Below are 14,750 nucleotides of genomic sequence, written 5' to 3' on the forward strand. Positions count from 1 at the left end.
GTCCCTCTGAATCCTCCCCAGGGGTGGTGACCAGGAACTTTCCAGAGCCACTCCCAGCAATGACTGAGCATGGTGGGGTCCTAGCCCACGACTCTAACTCTGGCTGAAGGACCCTCCACTGGCCTGGCTGAAGCTCTTAGAACCACACTGTGGTCTGAGTCTCATTCCTAACAATCATCCTTCCCCAGGTCTCCTTAAACAGCTATCAGATCTGCAGAACAGGCTGAAGACACTCGCTGCCCAATCCTGCTCCCCTCCCTTTTCCACAAATAATCTCTTGCACTTCATCACATCTTGGCCATCTGCTTCTCAGAGAACCCAAAGTAGCACAGGAAAGGTTGAGAAGGCAGGCAGAAAGATGGGGCTTGGGGCCTACCTCACTCACCACCAGGAAGGCTGAGGACATCATCCCGAGTAGAATAGGGGGCACAGAATCACTGGCACAAGGTGGCAGCCTAGTGGCTGAGTTTCACTGGTGGTGGCCTGGGGAGGTGTCCTGGTGGAAGGGAACAGCCTGACAGGTCGAGGAACCTGAATGATACTGGGGGGAGGGTGAGTATCTACAAGAAGGGCAGAGTTAGATGGTTATTGCTAAGTTGTCTTGAAGTGCAGCCACCGAAGAGAAACCCAGGGTCCTTAACAAACAGTTAAACAAACAGTTAAAGGCTAAGTGTGAGAGCCAGAGGGTTTATTTGGTAGTTTACAAAGAGGCCCTTATTTCCTGCAGTGGAAAATCTAACAGAGCCGAGGAACTGAAGCAGGACGTGATTGTCTGAGTTTCAGAGTTCCAGAGGCATTCAAAAGCTCAGCCTTAGACTAGCCGTTGTGCTAAGGTTCAACCCTGGCTGGAAAATCTGGCCCCTGAAATGGTGCGATGGGGACATCTGGACAGATGCTCCAGGAGGTGCCTCTGCAGAGGTAGCTCACCTCTTTCTAGTAAGAGTTTGCACTTCCCTGTGCTGGATGGTCTTGCAGAGGCTTCTCCTCACAAAGCCTCTCGGGAGCTGCACTCACCTTTTGCTAATAAGGATTAAATTCCAGGATGTGCTGGGCCTGATAAGGGAGGAAAGAGGCTGTACAATGAGAGCTGTAAGACTTAGCTAGCATGTGCCAGCAGGAGCTGGAGACCTCAGGGATTCGATTGGAGGGTTCCTGACCAAAGGGTGAGAACATGGGACTCTAAATACTTTGACTTGGAGGTACTTTCTTGGTACATGGGAGCTAATACTTCCTGTCCAGTACCCCAGGGGTCAAGGCAAACTTACTGCTAGGGTAGCTATAGTAGGCAGCCTCCAAAAGGGCCCCCGTGCCCCCTGCCTCCTGGTACTCATGCCCCTGTGTAATCCCTTCCCTAGAGGCTGGACTATAGGCTGGACTTATGACTCATTCTACCAAGTAGACTATGGCAGAAGTGATGGGATGGCACTTCCATGATTAGGTTGACTTAAGTCTTAGCCTTTCTCTCTCTCTCCTTCCGGTTCTCTTTCTCCTTTTGGTGCTCTTTCTTTCTTCCTGAACACACACTTTTTCTTTCTCTCACAGAGTCCAGCCACCATGTAAAGACGTCCAGACTGTCTTGCAGGAGAAGCCACATGGAGAAGGGAGGTCCTGGAGGATGAGAGGTCATGTGGAAGAGAACCATGACATCCCAGCCAGCACCAACTGCCAGCCACGGGAGTGAGCCTTCTTGGGAGCAGCCCCTCCACCGCCAACCAAGGCTTCAGATGATGCAGCCCCGGCTGACACCTTGACTGAAACCTCATGAGTGTCCCTGAGCCAGAACCATTAAGCTAAGCCACGTCCGACGTGACCCATAACAACTGTGAAATAATGTGTATTTGTCGTTTGAAGCCACCAAGTTTCAGGGGATTTGTTACATAGCAAGAGACAACAAATCCAACAGCTCTTAGGAGGCTGGAGAGAGTAAGGGAGCCACGCTGAACAAAGTGGAAATGCCTGATTTGCTCTAAAAGATAGGAGAGGGAGGAATAAAGAAGCTGAATGCTGGAGTGGATCCATTATGTGAGGCCAGCGGATCACAGGATACTGTTCCATGGGAAGGTCCAGATGACACACCATTAACTAAGACCATCAGGACCTTATTAACTCAGTGTTACTATGAAGTTTAGTGGTGGTTTTCCTCTGCAGGCCAGAGGGGCAGTCACAGAGCTGGGCTTGTTAATATCCATGGGGATGACCCCTCATTCTCAAGTGACAGAAGCCAGATATCAATCATCAGAAGCTAGCTCTGCTGGCTTTCATCGTAACCACTGGCAAGTTTGGAGGGGCAGCCAAGGGAGATGGACCTACAGGGGGTTGTGGAGATTGCTGACAGAGCAAGGCATTCCTAGATGCAGAATAGGTGGGCATCTCAGAGTGACACCATTTATAAAAACAACAACAAAGCAAGAGTGGAGGAGCAGGAGATGGGGGGCAACTGGCCCAATAAAGAGTCTTGGTCCCTCACTCAGTTTCCGGATCAAGTCAATTTTCAGATCCAGAACCTGCTGATTGAAGAGGTAGATGGGTCCTTAACAGAAAGGACCCAGCAACACCATGGCAAGTATACACTAGAACATTTACTCAGGTTATTATACACTAAGAAAATGGGAATATCCAGATATTTAAGAGACCCTTGGGCAGATCTGAAGTGACAATGATAGCCAGAGACACAAAGCATTATCATGGTCCCCCTATAGAGTAGTGGCTTGTAGGGATCAGGTTATAAATGGAATCATGGTATAACGTCTGGCTCATAGTAGGTCCACTGGTTCTGTGAAACCACCCAGTGATTATTTCCCACATCCCCGAGTGTAAAATTGGGATTGATAAGTTCAGCAGTTGGTATGATACCTGTATTGGGTCCTTGGCCTTTGGCATAGGAGCTATCATAGTGAAGAAGGTCAATTGGAAACCTCTGAAGGTGCCCCCTCCTTCCTGGCCAAGAATGTAAATAAAAAATACTATCAATACATCCTGGATGGATGGAAAAGATTAATATCACCATTAAAAACTTAAAGGATACAGGGATGGTGGTCCCTCTTGTATCTTCACTTAATTTGCCAGTTAGAGCCCTGCAGAGACGAGATGGATCTGGAAAATGACTGTAGATTATTGCAACTCAACCAATTAGTAGCCCTGATTGCAGCTACTCTGCTGGAAGTGGTATTTTTATTCTAGAAGATTAATAAGGCCTAAAGTACATGGTAGGCAGCTCTTGATTTGGTAAATGCATTTTCTATTTTTGTTAGAAAAGAAGATCAGAAACAGTTCACATTATCATAAAACTGACACTTATTTAGTTTTGCTTCCATGCTCTTTTAACTCTCTCACCTTCTGTAATAATACAGTCCAAAGAGATCTGGACCACCTGGACATCCCATGCAACTAATATTACACTGATTCATTACATTGATGGCATCAGACTGATAGGACAGGAAGAGCAAGAACAGGATGAGCAAGACACTGGAAGACTTAGGAAGACAAGTGCGTCACACAGAGCAGGATATGAACGCTGTGAAGATCCAGGGACCAGCCACAGCCACAGCCACTGTGAAGTTTTTAGGGGTCCAATGGTCAGAGATGTATCAGAACATCCCCTCTAAAGTAAAAGACAAATTGCTGACAGACCCAGTGGGAGAATCACGATGCTGTTCCAGGATTCTAAGGCAGGGCCAAGCAATCCACAGCAGACAAGCATACACCTTTGGAGAAACAACTCGTGCTGTGTTGCTGGGTCCCAGTAGGGACAGTCTACAACTGCCTATTATGAGCTGGGGTCTGTCAGATCCACCAAGTCACAGAGTTGGGTGGGCCCAGCAGCAGTACAATGTAAGTTGGAAATAGTGTATTTGGGACCAAGTTGCATGGAACCAGACTCCCAGGTCACCTATCACAGCTGCACAAGCATCCCTTCTCCAGCTTACACCTATGCCATATTGGGTGTCCTTAAGATCAGCTGCAGGCAGAGGAAGAAGGCCTAGCTGGCTTTATAGATGAATTGGCCTGGTTGCCAGCTACAAGGCAAAAAAGGATGGCGGGGGCTTCCCTGGTGGCGCAGTGGTTGAGAGTCCGCCTGCCGATGCAGGGGACACAGGTTCGTGTCCCGGTCCGGGAAGATCCCACATGCCGCGGAGCGGCTGGGCCCGTGAGCCATGGCCGTTGAGCCTGCGCATCCGGAGCCTGTGCTCCGTAACGGGAGAGGCCACAACAGTGAGAGGCCCGCATACTGCAAAAAAAAAAAAAAAAAAAAAGGATGGCGGCTGCAATATAGCCATATTCAAGGGTGGTCTTGAATGGATGAGAAGAAGAGAGAAAATCTTCTCAGTAGGTACAGCTGCAAGTGGTGCATGTGCTCACCCATTTTGTGGGAAAGCAAAAGTAATCTGAGGGGAGAATATAGAGATTTATGGGCTGAAACCATCAGGTCATCTGATCAGCATCATGGAAGAAAAAGGGCTCCTTATTGGAATGGGAGGGGCTCCTGGAGTGCACCTGGCCTGAAAGGAGAGAATTGAGACACTGCCTAACAAATGAACAAGAAATCTGAATCTTCTGTTGCCACCTTGGAAAGAGATGAACACTCCAAAACTGACAGAAGACGGTAAGTGGGAGTGGGGTCCTTCTTACTCTCCCTTGCTGGTGTCTTCTCACATCTTGGACCTGTGAATGATGGGCAAGTGCTTGGATTCTTCCATTCCTTTAATTCCTTATTAAACTAACGTCTTAGAGGATGTCATGGAGTCTTGTGACTTAAAGTACACCTGTATGCCGATGGCTCCCAAATTTATATGTCAGTTCATCAAAATTAAAAACTTTGTCCTTCAAAGATCATAATCAAGAAAGGAAAAGACTACCCACAGAATAGAGAATAAAATTTGTAAATCATATTTCAGAGAGAGACTTGTATCCAGAATACACAAGGAACTCTTAGAACCCAAAAATAAAAGGACAAATAATCCAATTAAAAATGGGCAAAGAATAAAAAAAAATGAAATAATGCCACTTGCAGCAACATGGATGGACCTAGAGATTGTCATACTGAGTGAAGTAAGTCAAACAGAGAAAGAGAAATATTGTACGGTATCGCTTATATGCAGAATCTAAAAAGAAATGATACAAATGAACGTATTTACAAAACAGAAACAGACTCACAGACTTAGAGAATGAACTTACAGTTACCGGGGCTGGGCGGGGGGTGGGGGGAAGGGTGGAGGGAAAGGATAGTTAGGGAGTCTGGGATTGACATGTACACACTGCTATTTTTAAAAAGGATAACGAACAAGGGCCTACTGTATAGCACAGGGAACTCTGCTCAATGTTACGTGGCAGCCTGGATGGGAGGGGAGTCTCGGGGAGAATGGATACATGTACATGTGTGGCCGAGGTGCTTTGCTGTGCACCTGCAACCATCACAACATTGTTAATCAGTTATACTCCAATATAAGATAAAAAGCTTTTAAAAATGGGCAAAGAATTTGAATAGGTATTTTTCTAAAAATGATACACAAGTGACCGATAAGCACATGAAAATATGCTCAACATCATTAGTCTTCTGGGAACTGCAAATCAAAACTCAATGAGGTACCACTTCATGCCCACTAGGATGGCTATAATCAAGAAGACAGACAACAACAAGTGTTATTGAGTATCTGGAGAAATTGGAATCCTCATACATTGCTGGTGAGAATTTAAATTGGTACAGCTGCTTTAGAAAACAGCTTTAAAGTTCCTCAAAAAATTAAACATAGAGTTACCCTATGACCTAGGATTCTACTCCAAAGTATATACTCAAGAGAACTAAAACATATGTTCACACAAAAACATGTACATGAATGTTCACAGCAGCATTATTCATAATAGCTAAAAAGCGGAAACAACCCAATTATCCATCAACTGATAAAGGGATAAACAAATTACGGCATATCCATACAATGGAATGTTATTCAGTCATAATAATGAAATCCTGATACTGATGGATGGACCTTGAAAACATCATGCTCAGTGAAAGAAGCCAGACACAAAAGGCCATAAGTTAGATGATTTCATTTTTATGAAATGTCCAGAATAGGCAAATCTATATAGAGAGGAAGTAGATTACTGATTGCCAAGGGCTTGAGGGGACACAGTACTGGGCAGTGACTGCTAATGGGTATGGGGTTTCTTTTGGGATGATGAAAATGTTCTGAAATTAGATAGTGGTGATGTTTGCACAATCATGTGAATATACTAAAATCTACCAAACTGTTGACTTTAGAAGGGTGAATTTTATGGTATATGAATTAGCTCTCAATAAAGCTGTTATAAAAAAGAAAAAAAACATACAACTGAGAAAGAATAATGATATGTCAGTAAGCCAAAAATGATAAATGCTGGAGAGGGTGTGAAGAAAAGGGAGCCCTCCTACACTGCTGGTGGGAATGTAAATTGGTACAACCACTATGGAGAACAGTATGGAGGGTCCTTAAAAAACTAAAAATAGAGCTACCATATGATCCAGCAAACCCACTCCTGGGCATATATCTGGAAAAAACCATAATCTGAAAAGATACATGCACCCCAGTGTTCACAGCTGCACTATTTACGAGAGCCAAGACATGGAAGCAACCTAAATGTCCACCGACAGTTGAATGGATAAAGAAGATGTGGTACATATATACAATGGAATATTATTCACCCATAAAAAGGAATGAAATTGAATCATTTGTAGTGAGGTGGCTGGACCCAGAGTCTGTCATACAGAGTGAAGTAAGTCAGAAAGAGAAAAACAAATACCATATGTTAACACATATATATGGAATCTAGAAAAATGGTACTGATAAACCTAGTGGCAGGGCAGGAATAGAGATGCAGATGTAGAAAATGGACTTGAGGACATGGTGGGGAAGGGGAGGCTGGGAAGAAGTGAGACAGTGGCATGGACATATACACTCTACCATGTATAAAACAGACAGCTAGTGGGAAGCTGCTGCATAGCACAGGGAGATCAGCTCGGGGCTTTGTGACCACCTAGAGGGGTGGGATGGGGAGGGTGGGAGGGAGGCTCAAGAGGGAGGGGATATATGTATACATATACCTGATTCACTTTGTTGTACAGCAGAAACTAACATAACGTTGGAAAGCAGTTATAATCCAATAAAGATGTAAAAAATAATAAAGATAATTAAAAACAAAGATGTGGTACATATATACAATGGAATATTACTTAGCCATAAAAAAGAATGAAATAATGCCATTTGCAGCAACATGGATGGACTTAGAGATTATCATACTAAGTGAAGTAAGTCAGACAAAGACAAATATATGACATCACTCATGTGGCATCTGATTTTAAAAAGTGATACAAATGAACTTATTTATAAAACAGAAACAGACTTACAGATATCGAAAACAAACTTATGGTTACCAAAGGGGAAACAGGGGGTGGGGGAGGGATAAATCAGGAGCTTGGAATGAACATATACACACTACTATATATAGGATACATAACCAACAAGGACCTACTGTATAGCACAGGGAACTCTACTCAATATTCTGTGATAACCTATATGAGAAAAGAATCTAAAAAAGAATGAATATATGTATATGTATAACTGAATCACTTTGCTGTACACCTGAAACTAACACAACACTGTAGGTCAACTATACTTCAATAAAATTAAAATTTTTTTAAATAAATAAATAAAATACAAGACTCCTTCCTTCCAGAAAAAAAAAAAGAACAGGGTGGTGTGGACCATATTCTGAAAGTTCTCACACATTCCCCTTCGCCCACCAAGGCTGTCACAGGTCAGGTGAGGAGCCCTGGTGTTTTTCCATCACAATTTCTTGGCCTCAGACTCAACATGGCCTCAGATTACATCACTTTTCTACTTTCTTTGCTTCTTTGTGTTCTATTGGCCAACACTTGCCTAAGTTGCTGAGGGAAGTCTAGTTGAATAAGGAAAAAAAAATCTAGGGTTTGTGGGACAGAAATTCAAGCTTCATTGATGTAGAGCAGTGGCTTTCCAAGTGTCCTGGTACATCAGCATCACTTATGCAGCAGTCCTCAAACGTAAATGTGTTCAAATTGCTGAGGGACCTGTGGTTAAAGTCACCTGTTAAACATGAAGCCATCCGCACCCTGTCTATTTAAGTGAGTCTGGGGTGGGACCAAGGACCCTGCATTTTTGAACAAGTGCCCAGGAAACTGGATGCAGGCAGCCTGCGGACCACACTGTGAGAAATACCTCCTAAGGAGCTCCTTAAGATCCCTGGTGTCCGGGTGTGGCCACCCACCTACTGATTCAGAACTTGCAGCTCTATGTGTGTCCTTCTCCACAGAGGAACCCAGCACACAGCTGGGGCTCCGCTGCCACAGAAAGCATTTCATTCAGAAAAAAAGCAGCCAGACTTTCATTTTTGAGGTCTCTTCATCCAGGGGCACCCATCACCCACTGAAAATCAAGGTACGACAGCTGTCGGCACAGAAGCCCTGGAGAAGAAGTCCCATGTGCCCCAGCAGTCGAGATCCTTAACAAAAATGACTACAGAAATGGATAGTATGATTGTGATCATTTTACAGAGCTTTTCTCTTTTTTCCTGGTTCTCGTGGGAATTCCCACGGTGAAAGTGGCCACCTGGAGCCACCCACCTGGCTGGGAGACTGGCCACTCCATGATTCAGGAGCAAGGGAGGCAGTGGCGGTAGCTGTATCTGCCCATCACACAGAGTCAGCGAGGCTGGCGCTCGTCCTGAACAGCTGCACAGCAGCACCTGATGGTCTGGCTCTGTGGCGTCAGGTGCCAGGTTGCTGCAACTGCCCTGGAGAGCGCGCTCTGTCGGAGGGGCTAACTGCAGCTGGTGGGAACGATGTAACCTGCAGGAATGCCAGATTCGCCTGCATGCAGAGGAGTCCACTGCGGAAAGTCGGCAGCCTCAGCACTGAATTATGGCTGATTCAACTGCAGAATCTGTGGTCAGACTTGCCTGTTAGGTGGGATGCTTCTCAAGGGGACCAGACGGCTTCATTTGGAGTTTATGATAAAAGCTGAAGTTTCATTCAAATGAATGCAACCCTCATTTCCCAGTCAAAGACAAGTGGAATCACGGGTCCTTCTTAAGCTTAAGCTCCTGTCCTGATCTCCCACCTCCAGCGGGTATCACTGGGGATGCTTAAGCCACTGCTCTCTCTCATTCATTCAACAAACATTTACCAAGTGCCTACAATGATCATCTAACTCACACTGTCTAAGTGATCGCCCTGGGCTAGGCACTGGGCTAGAGCTGGCATGGGCGTCTTATGCAATTCTCACCAAACTATATGAGCGAGGGACTCCACTTTACAGATGAGGACACTGGGAATCAAAGAGGCAAAGCAGGTTGCCTAAGGTGCCACAACCAATAAGAGATACAGCAGGCGGCCGGCCGGTCAGCCCTTCCTGTGTGCCAGGCTGAGCTTAGGCAATGTCCTCTTCCTGCCTTTCGGTGGATTCACTGATCTCTTCACTCTACAATCAAACCTTTATTCTTGCTATGCATTCTGCCCCTCAGCCTATCCACCCTGCCCCCTCTGGCACTGGCCCTTCTTCCTATCTATCAGCCCTCCTAGGTAGATTCTCCTGGCTCCTCCTGACGCCTTGTCACCACTCTCCTCATCTTCCCTCCACCCTGTGGCTCGCCCACTGGTTGGCCTCTCGAGCCCTGGTGCCGCTCAGAGTTCTCTGACACTCAGCTCCACAACCTTTCTCCCAGGAAGACACCCCTGACCCACGCCCTCCCCACATTCACGACTCCACAGTGTGACCTCATTGCATCCTGAGGATGCCTTTATTCCAATGTGATATCCCATATTATGACAGGTGGCATTTCTATTTGTCAGAATCCCCTATTAAAATGGCTTCATGATCAGCTCAGTGCTTTGTGACTGCCTGGAGGGGTGGGATAGGGAGGGTGGGAGGGAGGGAGACGCAAGAGGGAAGGGATATGGGAACAGATGTATATGTATAACTGATTCACTTTGTTATAAAGCAGAAACTAATAAAAATAAATAAATAAATAAATAAAATAAAATGGCTTCGTGACGTTGTACTGGTGCCCATCCCCGTACACAGCACATGATGAGTTCCCAATAAATGTCTGTCAAACTGACCAGAACTGACTCGCGTGCCTTATGCATCAGGGTATAGGCAATAAAAAAAAGCAGGCCTGATATTTTAACACAAGAAGGTAGGCGTAACCTCACGAATATCACTCATGCTCAGAAGAGAGAAAAACAGGACAGAAATATGGTAACAGAACTACACAGGAAAGGCACACAGGTTAAATACATGACTCAGGAATCTGAGCACCTGGGTTTGAGTCCCAGCTCCTCCACTTGGTAACTATGTGACCTGGAACCACTGATTTCACCTCTCTGACACTGTGTTCCATCTGTACATGGAACTAACATCTTACAGGGTTGTGGGAGGATTAAATGAGATAATCCATGTGAAGCATTTAAAGGAGCACATTATTAATGTTTGGTGAATGTTATATTTGTTTTTTGTTCATAATATATGGATTTGATAGTAAGAGTGAGGGAGGAAACTAGGAAGAAATGAGATAGTATTTTGAGACTATGGTACAAACCCCCAAGTTAGAAAAAAAATACAGGTGAGAATTGGCCAACCAGAGGCCCAGACTTTCAAGTTTGTAATTAGCTGCCATATCTAAAAATTAAGAAACTTCATGTTAAGCAAAAAATCCAGAGTTCTGACTTCTCTTGAGAAGCAGGAAGAGTTGGCAGCTCTGGGCTTCTACTTCCCCATGGTGATAACTGTCTGGATGTGTGTAATAACTGCTCATTTATTAAGAGCAAACACCAGCTCTCTAGCTCCCCCAGCACCCCCCCTGCCCACGCCCTACTGCTTCTTACCTGGCCCGCTTCACAAAATAGGCATTTGAGTTTGTGACCCCTGTCACAGCTGATGCCTTCTCAATAACAATTTATTCTTATGCACGGTTCTCCTTTGCTCAGGAATCTAGTATATCTCCCTAGTACTTCCATCATCAAACTCAAACTTTAACAGTCACCTCCTCAATCTGGGGACTCATCCAGCCTCACTTCCCAGGACTCCCCATCACACCCCAGATCCTCCTGGTACTGGGCTGGCACGGGCCCTCCCTCCCTTCTGCTCACCCGAAGCCCCTGCCAAAGCTAAGCTCAGGTCCAGCCACACCCCGCCCCAAGCTTCTCCCATACCCTGCATCCTGGAGTGCTCTCCCTCCCCCAGGCTTGCACAGCGCTTGGGGCAAGAGCAACCACGATCCCAGTGCAGTCAGGGGTTCTCGGGATTTACCCCACATGGAAATCTGCCCTTGTCCACTCGGTTCTCTCCTTTCCCCCTGCCCCTTGGGGTCCCCGTCCGTGATGGACCTATCCCTGGACTTTTGTGATTTAAAACAAAACCAGAATGGAGTGGGAGAAATAGGACAAGAGATGTGTGAGGTTGGGGGAAAAGGAAGAGAAAAACAGGGCAACCCTAGGGCAGGCGGTTGAGCAGGAAGGAGAGGACGGGCTGCAGCAGCAGCGGGAGAGAATGGAAGGCCAAGGACGGAGAAGGGAACTTGGCAGGTGTGTGCTTCCACGCTGCCTCCCCCTGTAGCCAGAAATACAGCCTTCGGGCCCCTCTCGGTCTTTGGTTCCCAGTGGCAATCCCATCTCCTACAGGAGAGTGGAAGCTCCCGTGAGGGCGGAAACCCTACTGAACGCTCTTTTATATCCCTCAGAGCCCAGGGATTCCACAGGTTCATGCAGAGTGACTGACCTCAGTATCCTCAGGTGTTCTCAGGTAAGTGACCTGAAGAAGACGTTGGACATCAAGAAGGTGGGCTCCTAGATTTCAGCTCCTGGCAGAAGTCTGATGAGATCAGATAGCAACGTGGTTTTGTGCCCCAGAACTAGGGAGATGTTCCAGACTAGAGAACAGTGGTGCTCAAGCTAGAGCCTGCAGCGCAATCACCTGGAGGGAGGGGGTGGAGCCACTTATCAGAAGAGATCACTGCCCCGCCTCCTGAGCGTCTGATGCAGCTGGTCTGGGATGGGGCCAAGAATTTGCTTTTCTAACTACTTCCCAGGTGATGCTGATGCTGCTGGACCGGCGATCACCCTCTGAGAAACCCAGCTCTAGAGTGCAGGGCTGAGGTCTAAGTGAAGCCACATCACTCAGCTACTTTATAGAAGAAAAGTAACCGTTCCCTCCCCCGCCCTTCACTGCCTAAAAGGTCACTCAACCTTCTGCTTCAATGCCTTCACCTGGACCATGGATGCCCATGGCAGTGTGGAGGGCGCCCCCATGTGGCACAAATGGAAAATTACCTGAACTGTAACCTGCTCACTCTTACCCTTAATAAAGATTACTGAACAAATTTAGTTTTACCTGCTGGACAAAAGATCCTGGGAAACGTGAGATGTTCATCATTCACTAGATCTGGTCCACGTGTAGAGGAGGGGCCAAGGGTCCATTAAGGCGGGTGATGGGTCGAATACTTGGCCCAAAGTTGCCTGGGGACAGAAGAAATGATTTATTCTCATGGCTTTGGGATTTTATAGGGTGAGAAGTATTTTAGGAGAATAGTCCAAACCGGATTACTCACTAAATTCTCTGTTGGAGAAGACGCCTTTGTAACAGACATTAGAACTGAACAATTTCAAAGCCCTGGGAACATTATATGACTAAGAAGGAACCTTAGGATGATTATGAACAATTTCCCCTCTGACTTTCCTGAAATTAGAAAGCTGGCATTATTAACTGTGATCTAGTGTAAAAACACTGGCACCCAGCTCGGTTACCAACTGATTCATCGCAAGCACGCAGCTTCTCGCAGGCGTTACAACATCCTTATGGGCTTTGCTGCCACCTGCTGCTCGGGCCTGGATGTGCAGGAAACTGGGATGTAACCAGGAAACTGTCAGCTGATCAGGCTTCTCAGACTTCACAGTACATTAGAATCAGCTGGAGGGCTTGTTAAACCATAGATTTTTGGGCTCCACCTCCAGAGATTCTGATTCAGTGGGACTGGGATGGAGCCTGAGAATTTGCACTTCTAATAACTCCCTGGGCAATACTGATGCTGCTGGTTGGGGGGCATGCACCTGGATGGCATTTGTAGTTTCTCTTTATGTCACACATGTTCTAGACCTTGACCATTAATCAGTGTTAGTTGCAAATAACCAAGAGCCTCTAATTCAGGGTTTCTCACCTTGGGCACTATTGATATTTTGACGTGATAATTTGGTGTGTGTGCGTTTTTTTGGGGTGGGGGTTATTCTGTACATTGTAGGATGCTGCGGCCTCTACCCACTAGACGGCCAGTAGCAGCCCTCTCAGGCATCACCAGACGTGACATCCCCAGTTGAGAACCGCTGCTCTAAAAGGTGGGCAGATTTTCCTCTCTCATTTGGTAGACTGTGATGGCGTCCTCTAGTATTGCCTTAAATACGTAATGCTACTGACCTATAGGAAACTTCCAGCTCTATGAGTTTAACTAACAGAAAAAAAATAGCTTACATTTGTTGACTACCTACTCTGGGCAAGGCACACTGTTAATGCTTTTTAATTACCCCCTGTAATTCCTACAACCACTCTTTTACTGATGAGGAAACTGAAGCTTCCAAGGGTTAAATAACTTGTCCAAGGTCATGGTTAATACCAGCTGGATCTGGGTGGTACAAGGGGAGTGTGGAGCTGAACCAACCAGCAGAGTCCAGTAAAAATATAAAGCAAGTCACAAATACAAGCCACGTGTGTAATTTTACATTTTCTAGAAGCCACATTAAAATAGTATAAACAGTCAAATTGATTTTCATATCTTCTATTTCACCCAACATTTACATCTAAACTGTTATTTTAACATGCAACTAATATTTTTTACATTGTTGATATATTTCACTTTTTTTTTTTTTTTACTCAGCCTTTGAAAGCTGTGTGTCTTTTACACTCGCAGCACCTCTCAGTGTCCACCAGCCACAGGTCAGGTACTGGAGAGCCACACATGCTCCCAGCTGCCACACAGCATCACCCAGGACTAGACTCTCCGCCTCAGTCTAGCCACCCTCCAGCTTCCACGTGTGGAGCAGCATGTGTCAATGTCACCTCAATGTCCTTCAATTTCTGCCTACAATTCAGCTATTTTATCAGATCCCTATACCTATTCATGGACCCTGCAATCTGTTCTTGGAATATCTCTACTTATTTTAAAATGAGGGCTACAGTTTGTGAAATTTATCAAACAGTAGATTCCTCATCTGGTGGCCAGACTGTTGACTATCATCTAATTTTAGTTCCAATAGCTTTTCCAGTGGCTGTTTTCCCACAGTCTGTGTTTGTACTTGCATCATAGAGATCATTCATCTTATCTGACGCTAATCACCGAGGCACACGTTTAATCTAACTCCCGAGTTTTTTGGTTTATCTCCCAACATCTAGGAATGTTCACCCTCATTCAGGGACTCTGCCTTTCAGCAGCCTCTAGACGATGTTTCTCCCTGCAGTTCTCATGCAGTCTTTAGTAAACGTTTCTCATCTCTTAGGAAACCATTTATTCTCTAGAGAATTTTGCAATTAAACCCCTTAGTCTTAGCACATTTGTTCGTTCAAATTTTACATGTATGAAAAGCAAGACAGACTTAAGTACGAAGGTCAACTTACACCAATTAAAAAGGAGTAATAAGAAGAGCTCATCCTTATGAAATGCTTTCTATAAGCCATGTGCTGTGCTCAGCACTCAGC

At 45.6% G+C, this 14,750-nt stretch overlaps 1 long non-coding RNA gene across 2 annotated transcripts in view; it reads right to left on the reverse strand.

Moving 5' to 3' along the window:
* Positions 1 to 14,750, reverse strand: part of LOC309805116 — a 51,161-nt gene that overhangs the window by 32,271 nt on the left and 4,140 nt on the right. For both annotated transcript variants that reach the window (XR_014294224.1, XR_014294225.1), the window contains exons 2-3: positions 12,399 to 12,523; positions 11,787 to 11,981 (exon numbers count right to left, since the gene is read on the reverse strand). This is a non-coding gene — a long non-coding RNA (uncharacterized lncRNA). The remainder of the gene's footprint in view (positions 1 to 11,786; positions 11,982 to 12,398; positions 12,524 to 14,750) is intronic.

Source organism: Mesoplodon mirus, assembly GCF_964341445.2.
Source record: "Mesoplodon mirus genome assembly, chromosome: 5".
In the NCBI taxonomy this organism is placed as follows: Eukaryota; Metazoa; Chordata; class Mammalia; order Artiodactyla; family Ziphiidae; genus Mesoplodon; species Mesoplodon mirus.